Source organism: Spinacia oleracea, chromosome 4 (genome assembly GCF_020520425.1).
Source record: "Spinacia oleracea cultivar Varoflay chromosome 4, BTI_SOV_V1, whole genome shotgun sequence".
NCBI classification, from domain to species: domain Eukaryota; kingdom Viridiplantae; phylum Streptophyta; class Magnoliopsida; order Caryophyllales; family Amaranthaceae; genus Spinacia; species Spinacia oleracea.
The window spans coordinates 17826170-17838419 of NC_079490.1; positions in this window are offsets into that span (position 1 = coordinate 17826170).

The following is a 12250-nucleotide window of genomic DNA, read 5'->3' on the forward strand; positions in this document are numbered from 1 at the left end:
GGGCTGCGGCAGCATGCTCGTGCGTCGAGCGCTGGCGCGCGCAGCGAGCACCATGCGTGATGCCTTGCGATGGTGAGCAGCAGCGATGCGAGGCAGCGCATGGGCTGCGCGCACATGGCCAGCGATGGTTGTGTGCGTGTGGCCCATGAGCGTGCGTGTGGCCCATGGGCGTGCGTTGCGTGGGATTGTTGCGTTGCGATTAGATCGTTTTGAAATTTTAATTTGAAATTTTCAGTTTGCGTAATTTTAATTAATTTTAAAATTAATAATTTAAATTATTTTCTTGGATTTCAATTTTGAATATTGTAATTATAATAAATTTTATTTATTCTAATTATTTTACTAAAATTAAAATCATGAATTAATTTGAATACGACTGAAATTAAATTAAACTTTTTGGATTCAATTATAAATTTATATGAGCTTTAAATTTTAATTAAATTTGTATGTTTCCGGTTAGACTAGAAATACATTTTTATGTTTAAAATTAGTAAAGCATATGAATTTATTGGTTTAAGTGGGAGCCCCTTTTAGTCATAAACTCTTGATTAGGTCTACAAAACCTTAAGGTTAAAACAACTTGATTAGATTAATAAGGACTGAATAATTTGTAGATTATTGGTGCCCTTGATTAATTGATGCAAATGTTTACGTGATGCATAATGTGTTTTACTAACCAGCTATGTGGGCCATTCATGATAATGAATGGGTGAATGGTATATATTGTATATGTACTGTTTTGCAGGTTATGAAGTGACTAGTATGGCCCAAATAGGATAGAAAATATGGTCTGCGTACCATTAATTTGAATGTAATTGGTCTAAAGGACCAAAGTTGTTTTTCAATTCAAATATGGTCTGCGTACCATCAAATAGTTGTAATTAGTTTAAATTATAGCTTATTCTATTTGAAGAAAATGGTGCCTCCCACGGATATTTTCAAGACGGACTTTGAAGTTAAAGCTTCAAGATGAAGTCGGGCCATACTAGATCACATTTATCTTATGCATGTTTTAAGTTATTTATTGCTTTTAAATATGTCTTAAAATGCATGAGATCAAAAGCTTGATTATGTTGCATGATTAAGGATTTTAGTTCACTTAAAATCTAACCAACATAGTAAGAGCCTTAAGTTCCAAACTTAAAAATTGAGTTAAAAGGTGCCATGCCAAAATATACACTTGCTTGGATATCCTTTACATCAATCTAGTAATAGTTTTCGCTCAGCGAGGTGTTACTTATTGGTCCTAAAGGGGCAAGGTACACAAATAATTGTGAGTACATGTTAGTTTTGGTGAAACTCAACGATATAAGTAAGGAGTCCTTTATGTCGTGGCAAAATCGATAGGTTTACCTAATAAGTTCTTAGACGTACCTATCAACCAAGAATAGTTTCTACACTATTAGCAAAAGGCTTTTGCTTACCTAAGATGTTTTAGGATTAAGTCGACAAACTGTGCTTAGTTCTTCAATGATTTTAGGATATTGGAATCATTTTATTCACACCTGCTGGAACACATAACTTGAATAAAATGCTTAATAAACATTGAATTATGCATGTATGCTAGAATTTAAGTTTATTAAGAGAAACTGTGAATGGTTATTTATTTGTTTATTCTTTTCAATTGTAGTTTTAAATATGGCAAACAACAATCAAAACATCATCAAGGGTTCTGAGCTTATGGTCAAGCTGAACCTGGCAAATTTTCTTGAATGGGAAGCTAAGCTAGTTGAAATAGTCAAACTCAATGGACTTGAGTATGTACTATCACATCCCATGCCAAGCTACTATGCCAGAGACATGACCCCTGAGAGATTTTACGCCTGGGATGCGGATCTCAAAAAGGTTATGAGTCTCATGCTGAACAATATCCCTGATGATTGGGCTAGAAGGTTTGTAGCCTATGAACCTTTTACGCTCATCAAGAATCTGAGGGATATCTGTCGTGGAAGCACGGAGGACAGGGACCTGAACGTCCATGAGTTGATTGAATCAATGTCTGGTCTAAAGGTTAGTTCTCCCAACAGGTGTTATAGGATGGAAGTCCAAGAAACACATGTTCAGCTCCTTCGCACTAAACAGAGGGTAGGCGTCCCACTGAGGTTCCATGTGGATCTTATGCGTTCATACTTTGATCGCCTAAGTCTACTAGGAACACCAATAAGCGAAAGGATGGCAGTCTCTATCTTGCTCAATTCACTACACAGTGGGTTTGGTCGCTTCAAGCAACTATACCTAAGTGAACCAAGAGAAGAAACAGTTGCAAAATTTGTTCACCTTGTCAGAAAGGCTGAAATAATACTGGACTGTGAAGCCAAAGATTTACTCAAGGCTAGAAGGAGACCGTTCAAGAAAAGTGGAAAGTCCAAGGGCGATGCTAAATCAAAGCAGGACAAGTCCACATCAAGCTGTCTTTATTGTGATGGAATAGGCCATTACAAAAGAGAATGTCCAAAGCTAAAGGAAGATCAGAAGAACGGAACAGTCGTTCCATCTTCAGGTATTTTCGTTATAGACTGTATACTTGCTAATTCAACTTCTTGGGTATTAGATACAGGTTGTGGCTCACACTTATGTTCCAATCCACAGGGACTAAGAAGAAGTAGAAAGTTAAGCAAGGGTGAAGTCGACCTACGAGTGGGAAATGGAGCACGGATTGCTGCATTAGCTGTAGGAACTTATTATTTGTCGTTGCCCTCCGGGCTAGTTTTGGAACTGGAAGAGTGTTTCCATGTTCCAAGTCTTACTAAAAACATCATTTCAGTTTCTTGCTTAGATGCTAAGGGATTTTCCTTTTTAATAAAAGACAATAGTTGTTCGTTTTATTTTAAAGAGATGTTTTATGGATCTGCTAGATTAGTCAATGGACTTTATTTATTAGATCACGACAAACAAGTATATAACATAAATACCAAAAAGGCCAAAAAGGATGATTCAGATCTCACCTATCTGTGGCATTGTCGATTAGGCCATATAAATTTGAAACGCTTAGAAAGACTTCAAAAGGAAGGAATTCTAGAACCATTTGACTTAGAGGATTATGGTAAATGCGAATCATGTTTACTTGGCAAAATGACAAAGCAACCTTTCTCTAAAGTTGGAGAAAGAGCAAATGAACTATTGGGTTTAATCCATACAGATGTATGTGGACCAATGAGTACAAATGCTAGAGGTGGTTTCAGCTACTTTATCACTTTCACTGATGACTTCAGTAGATATGGTTATGTCTACCTAATGAAGCATAAGTCTGAATCCTTTGACAAATTCAAGGAATTTCAGAGTGAAGTAGAGAATCAATTAGGCAAGAAGATTAAGGCACTGCGGTCTGATAGAGGCGGTGAATATGTGAGCTATGAATTTGATGACCATCTGAAAGAATGTGGAATTCTATCAGAATTGACTCCTCCTGGAACACCACAATGGAACGGTGTGTCGGAACGGAGGAACAGAACCTTGCTAGACATGGTCAGGTCAATGATGGGTCAAGCCAAACTTCCATTAGAATTTTGGGGACATGCACTAAATACAGCTGCACTCACTATAAATAGAGCTCCGTCTAAAGCTGTTGAAAAGACTCCATACGAATTATGGTTTGGAAAGCCTCCAAATGTGTCTTTTCTTAAGATTTGGGGATGTGAAGTATATGTCAAACGATTAATTTCAGACAAACTTCATCCAAAATCTGACAAATGTATCCTTGTGGGCTATCCAAAGGAAACAAAGGGGTATTACTTCTACAATACATCTGAGAACAAGGTGTTTGTTGCTCGAGATGGTGTCTTTTTGGAGAAAGATCACATTTCCAAAATGACAAGTGGGAGAAAAGTAGACCTCGAAGAAATTCGAGTCGAACAACAAACTCTAGAGAATGCTCAAGATGACATTCAGGATGAAACTCAGAGATCTTTAGAAGAATCTGGTGAGAATCATGGTCAATCTAGAAATGTTACCCCGCGTAGATCGCAAAGATATAGATCTCAACCGGAAAGGTACCTAGGTATTTTGACGAACGAGAGCTATGACGTTCTATTACTTGAAAGTGATGAACCTGCGACTTACAAACAAGCTATGACGAGCCCTAGCTCCAAGCAATGGCAAGAAGCCATGCAATCTGAATTAGACTCCATGTCTGAAAACCAAGTATAGGATTTGGTCGATTTTCCAGATGGCTACCAAGCCATTGGAAGCAAATGGGTTTTCAAACTGAAAAAGGACAAGGATGGGAAACTTGAAGTTTTCAAAGCTAGATTGGTTGCAAAAGGTTACAGGCAAGTCCACGGTGTGGATTACGATGAAACCTTTTCACCAGTTGCAATGCTAAAGTCTATTCGGATAATGTTAGCAATCGCTGCATATTACGATTACGAAATATGGCAGATGGATGTCAAAACTGCTTTCTTAAACGGTGTTTTAACAGAAACTGTGTTTATGACACAGCCTGAAGGTTTTGAGGATCCAAAGAATGCTGAAAAGGTATGCAAGCTAAAGAAGTCAATCTACGGATTGAAGCAGGCATCCAGGAGCTGGAATATACGTTTTGATGAAGCAGTCAGTGACTTTGGTTTCATCAAGAACGCAGACGAATCTTGTGTATACAAGAAGGTCAGTGGGAGCAAAATTGCTTTCCTAGTATTATATGTCGATGACATATTACTTATCGGAAATGACATTCCTATGTTGAACTCTGTCAAGATTTGGCTTGGGAAATGTTTTTCGATGAAAGATCTAGGAGAAGCACAGTACATATTGGGCATCAAGATTTACAGAGATAGATCTAAAAGGATGATTGGACTTAGTCAAAGCACTTATATCAATAAGGTGCTTGATAGGTTCAAGATGGCAGACTCCAAGCGAGGCTACCTACCCATGTCTCATGGAATAACTCTAAGCAAGACTCAGTGCCCAAAAACACTTGATGAGCGTAGACGAATGAATGGGATTCCATATGCATCATTGATTGGTTCAATAATGTATGCTATGATATGTACACGCCCGGATGTTGCGTACGCACTCAGTGCTACGAGCAGATACTAGTCAGACCCGGGAGAGGCACATTGGACTGCTGCCAAGAATATTCTGAAGTACCTGAAAAGGCACAAAGATGATTTCCTGGTCTATGGTGGAGATGATGAATTAATTGTTAAAGGCTATACGGACGCAAGTTTCCAAACCGACAAAGATGATTTCAGATCACAGTCTGGGTTTGTCTTCTGCCTCAACGGGGGTGCAGTAAGCTGGAAAAGTGCTAAGCAAAGCACCATTGCGGATTCTACAACTGAAACGGAGTACATTGCTGCACATGAAGCAGCAAAGGGGAAGTTCATAGGTGAACTTGGTGTAGTCCCCTCCATTAAAGGACCAATAGCCCTGTATTGTGATAATAACGGAGCTATTGCACAGGCAAAGGAGCCTAGACACCACCAGAGAGTCAAGCATGTACTTCGTAGATTTCACCTCCTACGAGAGTTCGTTGAAAGAAAAGAAGTCGAGATAAACAAGATTGGAACTGATGACAACATATCAGATCCATTGACTAAACCTCTGCCGCAGGCGAAGCACAACTCGCACACTGCAGCTATGGGAATCAAGCATATTGGAGAATGGCTTTGATATCCCTGTTTAATGTTTTAAAGTTTTAGAGTTTAAATCTTTGTAAAACATTATTGGTTAATAATTCACAATAAATGAAAAGAATTCATTTTTCCATTTAATTTGTGGTTTATTAAATGATGAGTCCCTTCAATTTGACAATATATTCAAAATAGACTGTCAGGACCAGTCCTGTGACTAAGAAATGTCTATCAAGTGAACTTGAATGTCAAAGGTTGAAAATGGTCCTTAGTCGGAGTTTTCTATAAAATTGGACGCATAGAAAACGTTAGACGATTAGAATGCAAGATGACTAGTAGTTCTGTTTCTTGAACTATGTGGACATGGCAATGTCATAATCATTTGCATAGATACTTACTTTGGGAAGACTAGTATCGGACAAGACCTATGAAACTTTACTGTAAGAGATGAAAATCTGTCATAAGTAAATTTCATTAAAATTATTAGACACTAAATCCTCAATACCTGAGTGATTTGAGATTACTTGTTTGAGAACTGGTTGCTTTGACGTTGACCAACCGTCGCACCGTAAAAGGAGGCTATAAAGGCAACGCTCAGGTAATCACCTATCAAACGAAGTCTAATCTCAAGATCTCAAGATTGGGATTGTCCTCCCATAAATCGGGATGAGATGCTTAAAAGTTGTACAAGGCCACTCGGAGAGCTAGAAACTGTGAAATGCATGGCCGTGCTCGGATGAATCATAGGCTATGATTATCTGTTTATTTGATCAGTTGAACTCTGAAACCGAGGAACACCTCTGGACATAATAAGGATGACAACTCTTACCTTATGTTCAAGAGCAAGCATCGAGCGACAAAGGAATTAGGAAATGCACACTTGTCCCTAAGAACAAGTGGGAGACTGAAGGAAATAATGCCCTTGGTCCAAGTATGCATTCAATGTTAAGTCTAATAAATGCGGTTCAGTATTAATTAACAAGTTAATAATTCAGTGAGATCAAGTGAGCTGAATGCCTAGCTAGAGGCCGCTTCAGTTCAAGTGGAATTAATGATATTAATCCACAGCTTACTCTTGACTGAACCCGTAGGGTCACACAAATAGTACGTAAACGGATCAAGTATTTAATGGCATGAAATACTCCATCTATGGATATTCGGAATCGACGGATCTTGGTTTCAGTGGGAGCTGAGATCGTCACAGGCAAGAAATGAATACTCCGGAAACGATGATATTGCCGGAAACGGAAATATGGATCGTATCGGAAATATAAATATTATCCAAGTCGTAGATGTTGCCGGAAACGGAAACACGGTACGTATCGGAAAATATTATCGGAAATGGAAATATTGCCGGAATCGGAAATATTGCCGGAAACGGAAATATTGTCAGAAACGGAAATATTATCGGAATCGGAAAATAATTCCGGAAACGGAAATATTAAATATTTGTTCGAAACGGAAATTAATTCCGGAATCGGAAATATTAAATATTGTTCGTATCGGAAATAAATTCCGGAATCGGGAATTTAATCGAAAGCGTATCGTACGAATTAGCATCGGACGAGGCTCGCTAGACGAAGGCCCAGCACGAAGCCAGGCCATCGCCCAGCAAGCCACACGCATCACCAACACACGCCAAAGCCTCGACCAGGCCCAGCGCAAGCCAGGCCCAGCCGAAGCCATGGGCGCGTGCGGACAGTAGCATGGGCCGAGCGCTGTGCGCTCAGCGTGGGCCGCAAGGCCTGCGCGGGTGTACGGTGCTTGTGCGATGCTCGTGTGCGAATCCTAAAGCTATCGGGATTCGATAAAAGATTAAATCCTAAACCTATTAGATAAAGTTTATTTAAATAGAGTCCTAGCAGGATTCTAATTAAATAAAATTAGTATCCTAATAGGATTCCAATTCCTTTTCCACACCTCTATAAATAAGGGGCCTAGGGTCATTATTTATACACAAGTTTTCAAGTATTCAAAGCGAGAATTTTTAAGCAGAAAAATCAGCCATAACTCTTGCCCATTTAGCCGAAAATAAGTAGTACCTTAAGGGCGATTCTAGTTGGTCAATCTTAAGGCGGATCCGGACGTGCTGTGGACTATCTACGGAGGGACGACACTTGGAGTCCTAAAGACTTGTTCTTGTTCGGTTCGGGCGCAGCTAGGGAAGGCACGCAACAAAGAGTATGCATCTAAATTATGCTAAATGATTATGTGTAAATAATATGCTTTCCTGGCTTTATGGTTTTTTCCGCATGATTTATGAATTGTCATATGTATCATAACCTAACAACTCAAACATAAATCCATAATCCAAGTAAACATGAATCACAACATCATAAACATAACAGCCATTCACATGAATAAATTGGGTTTCCCTAAACTTGTACGTACCTTGTGTACCTAAGTAGAGGGGCCACTTTGTGATTCAATCTAATTAACTAGAAACCTCCTCCTATCATAAAATAAATAATCTTAAACAATCCTCATATTCATTAAATTCTCAGCAACATTATTAAGTTTTAAATCGTCTTAATTAATTAGAAGGTAATTATTAATAACGTAATAATACTAATTAATTACTTAAAATCCTAGCATGAAAATTTATTAATTTCATGCTTAAAACCATTAAAAATCGATAATTTTATATTTATAAATATTATGAAAATTATAATTGATTATCATAAATTAAAATCAACATCTAATTATGTTAATCAATCAATCATAATCCTTAATTAAAAATCCTAATCAATAAGCATGATTAAAACCCTTTAAAACACTTTAAAATCCATGCTTTATTAATTAGGAAAATCTGGAAATTACAACTCATTTAAATACTTTCAACATCCAGCATTCAAACATCAAAACCATAATTCAATTTCCATAATCAATTCCCAAAATAAACTTAAATCATAATCATAATCAAAATAATTAGTCATGATTTAAAAACAATAATTAAATAGAGGATAGATTAGGAAGAAGAGAGTAATACCGATCGGGCAATAGGGTACTGCGGTCGACGGTGATGGTCCGACCCTACGGACAAACACACGAAGGAGAGGAAGGGGTAGTGTGGCAGTGAGGCAACTGCTGCTTGTTGTGGTGGGGGGCAAGGGCAAGCAGCGTGGGAGCGAGTAGGGCACAATAGTGCGGCAAGCGTTGCTCGCTGATGTTGTTGCCTTGCTTGGCTGGGCGGCACGACAGCGGATGCGGGCAGGGCGAGGAGCACGCGGACTTTTGTGCCTGTTGGTGCGCGGATGGTCGGGCAAAGGGAGAGAGAGGACCGAGTGGAGGAGAGAGAAAATAAAAGAGAGGAAGAGAAAATATGAGGGTTTAATGAATTTTGTGTGGGGATTAGTGAATATTCAACATGTATTTATAGGTTGCGAAATTATTTATGGGATAGGCTTAGAAAATCCCCTTTCGGGCTTCCGTGAAAAGTAAACTAGGCTTGCTTAATTGTTTGGACTTGTAATAGGAATTGGACGGAGCTAGATATTCTTTTTAAAAAAATCTTTTCTAAAAACCCAATTAAAATTCTCCAACTAAAAATAAAAATCGTTTTCTCTCCAATTAAAAATAATAAATATTTTTAATTAATAAAATACATTTAAATATATATATATATATATATATATATATATATATATATATATATATATATATATATATATATATATATATATATATATATATATATATACTTAAATGCAACTTTAATTTATAAAATCTATAAAATAAATTATAAATATAATTAAATATATTTATAATTACTTAAATTACGGGGCATTACAAACCTAAAATTTATTATTGCCTTGTTACCCGAGGTAGATGCATTTTCTATCCGCATCACCCACCAAATTAAATTTTCCTCCAACCCTTCCCACTTGGGGCGTTGCATAAGAGTCTTCCAAAAATTCGCCCAATTAACAATCTCACATTTCATTATTTGGTCAATAATCCACGATACCTTCAGTTAACTTTCTAATAAACTCACTCTGGCCCTTTTGATTTTCCTGTGGTCAAAATTCTCTTTATTAAGAATTGAGTGTAAAATGTATACATGAGTTGATAAAGTGGTCACATAAGAGGAAAAGAGAGAGAGAGAGAGAGAGAGAGAGAGAGAGAGAGGAACCTTTCCGTTTAATGTATGGAGTAATCTCAAACGGATACAACAAAGATGAATATGAGACAAATAAAGGGACGGAAAGACTATTGAATAAAAGATTTTTCAAAGAGTAGAGAAGTGATCTTTTTTAGATAACTTTCTCCGTTTATACGTAGTTGGAACATACACCTTTTCACACTTTAAGATAAAGGAATGAAACTTTTTTAATATAAGGGTAAAAGTGAAAAGGGGTTATATTATTTTATTTGGTGTTTGAGATGTACGTTATAGTTAATAAAGGAGTCAAGTGAGGGTGAAAGGTCAAATTAGACAAAATAGTTTTTCATTTGTATTGTGTCGCAATTTTTCCGTTTTAGGGTAGTGTTGCAATTTTTTTCGTTTTAGGAAAATGTTGCAAATAAAATAAACAGAGAAGATACTTTTTCTAAAAGTAGTTGAGATTCTTATATTATAAGTACTACGTTGCCAGAGTACGTATAATTTTGTAATAGTCATATTATAAGTACTACGGAGTCGGAGTACGTGTAATTACAAAATAGTCATATTATAATTTGATCACCAATATTATTTTACGCAGTGTATATAGGATGCATGCATATGTACCCATTTGGAACAAACATACATTTCAATACATTTATACTAGTTGTTGGATCCGGGCGACGCCCCGGGTTACTACATTAATAACTTCACATTTAGTTGGATTTTTTTTGCAATGATAACATGAAACATGTCATGTCCTAGTGGTAAAAGCTTTATGGTTTAAATTCAAGGTTGGGGGGTTCAAACTTTATACAAACTATGTTTAACACTTTTTATGTATATGAAAATTACATTGAGTGAAAGACTCGTAAACAGAGCGCCACGTGTCACGCATACTTTCTTACAAACGCTTTTTAATATATAGTATAGACGTTAAGAAAAATTAAGAAAAAAATATACATTTTGGTCATAACTATAACTTTATGTTAAGAAAAATAATTTTTGAGCAACCTAATAAACATACATTCTAGTACGGAGTATATATATTTCATAAATTAATTTGATCATAATTTTTTTTAAATATCTTGTTAGTTACGTGTCAAATAATGATTATATTATGTTGATACTGTCTGTAATATTTTCCATTATATATTTTTCATAGACAATAGAAGTCAATAATATCTTTAAATTAAATCATTTCTTTAATTTAATAAATAAATATTATTATTTTATATCGTATATTTAATAATATAGATTGTATAATGTATATACTAATACAAATAATATACATTTAGGCATTCTCTCTCAATTTTTTTTATTAAAATACCACTCTTGTTTATTCACATTACTTATGACCTATCTGATTTTGGCCTTTAAACATTGTACACATCACTATGTAGGTACAACATCACTCATCCAAATCACACACTTCTGCTTGCTCCACCTTTTCCTTTGTCTACACTAATTGCTAACCTAAATTATCCTTAAAACAATCCATAAGTTGAATTAAACACATCAATTTCAATAAATTCCTTTATTTTCTCCCCTTAATATGATTTGCATTTCACAAAAGGAATGACATCAATACTACTCCATATTACTTAGGCTAATTTTTCATGACCCTGAAAGAATAGTACTTTATCCGTTCCATAAATATTGCACCATCATTTTTTTCACTATTTATATTAGATCTTTGGTCATCTTTCGTGATTCATAACTAAGAAAATAGTAACGTGGGATCTTGTTAGATTTGTATCGATATATATTTTCTAAATATGAACTTTTTGTAATTTTTAATTATACTTAATTCGAGATATTGAGGGTCAAAGTATGTGTTGTAAAGCGTAAAGTTAACCATGGTGCAATATATAAGAAACAGAGGAAATATGTTACTTTTTTGGTGTTAGCACCCGGTTCACCCTTAGGGCTAATCCGGATTCGGGGAGAGTTCTGGGTGGATAGGTTCCAGTCCCCTCCCAATTGTTGTTGCGGGGGATCGAACACGGGTCCTCTCTACCAAGTTTAGCCCCAATCACCACTGAACCAACAAACAATTGGTAGTTATTATTTAACATTATGATCGCATTCAAAAAAAGATTACATGCTCTGATATAGGATTCACAAAAATTATATTTCTTGAAATAAGTAAACTAAGGTGAATAGAAGCACAAGATATGGGCTTAATATTTCAACAACCTTGCTCTTCCCCTTACTTTAGAGCTTGCTTCTGTTTGTGAGCAGCTTTGTTCCTTGGATTTGTGGTTGAGATCAGTAAGATAAGTAAATATGGGAGACGGATGGAAAATTTGAGAAGTGAACCTTTAAACTATTTTCTAGCAAAATTGTCAAAAAAGTAGGGGCTTACTATTTACCGCCCCATATTACTCAAAACCGCCCTAATATTTTACCCATATACCCCCTTTATTTACCCCCTCATTTTAGCATTTACCATTATCCTTTACCTTTTCCCTTTTTACCGCCCACCCTAAACATAATGTGAAATAATTTTTACATGGCCGAGACTACCGGTGGAACATCAAATTCACAAGAGGACTTTTTTTCGGGAAAAAATATT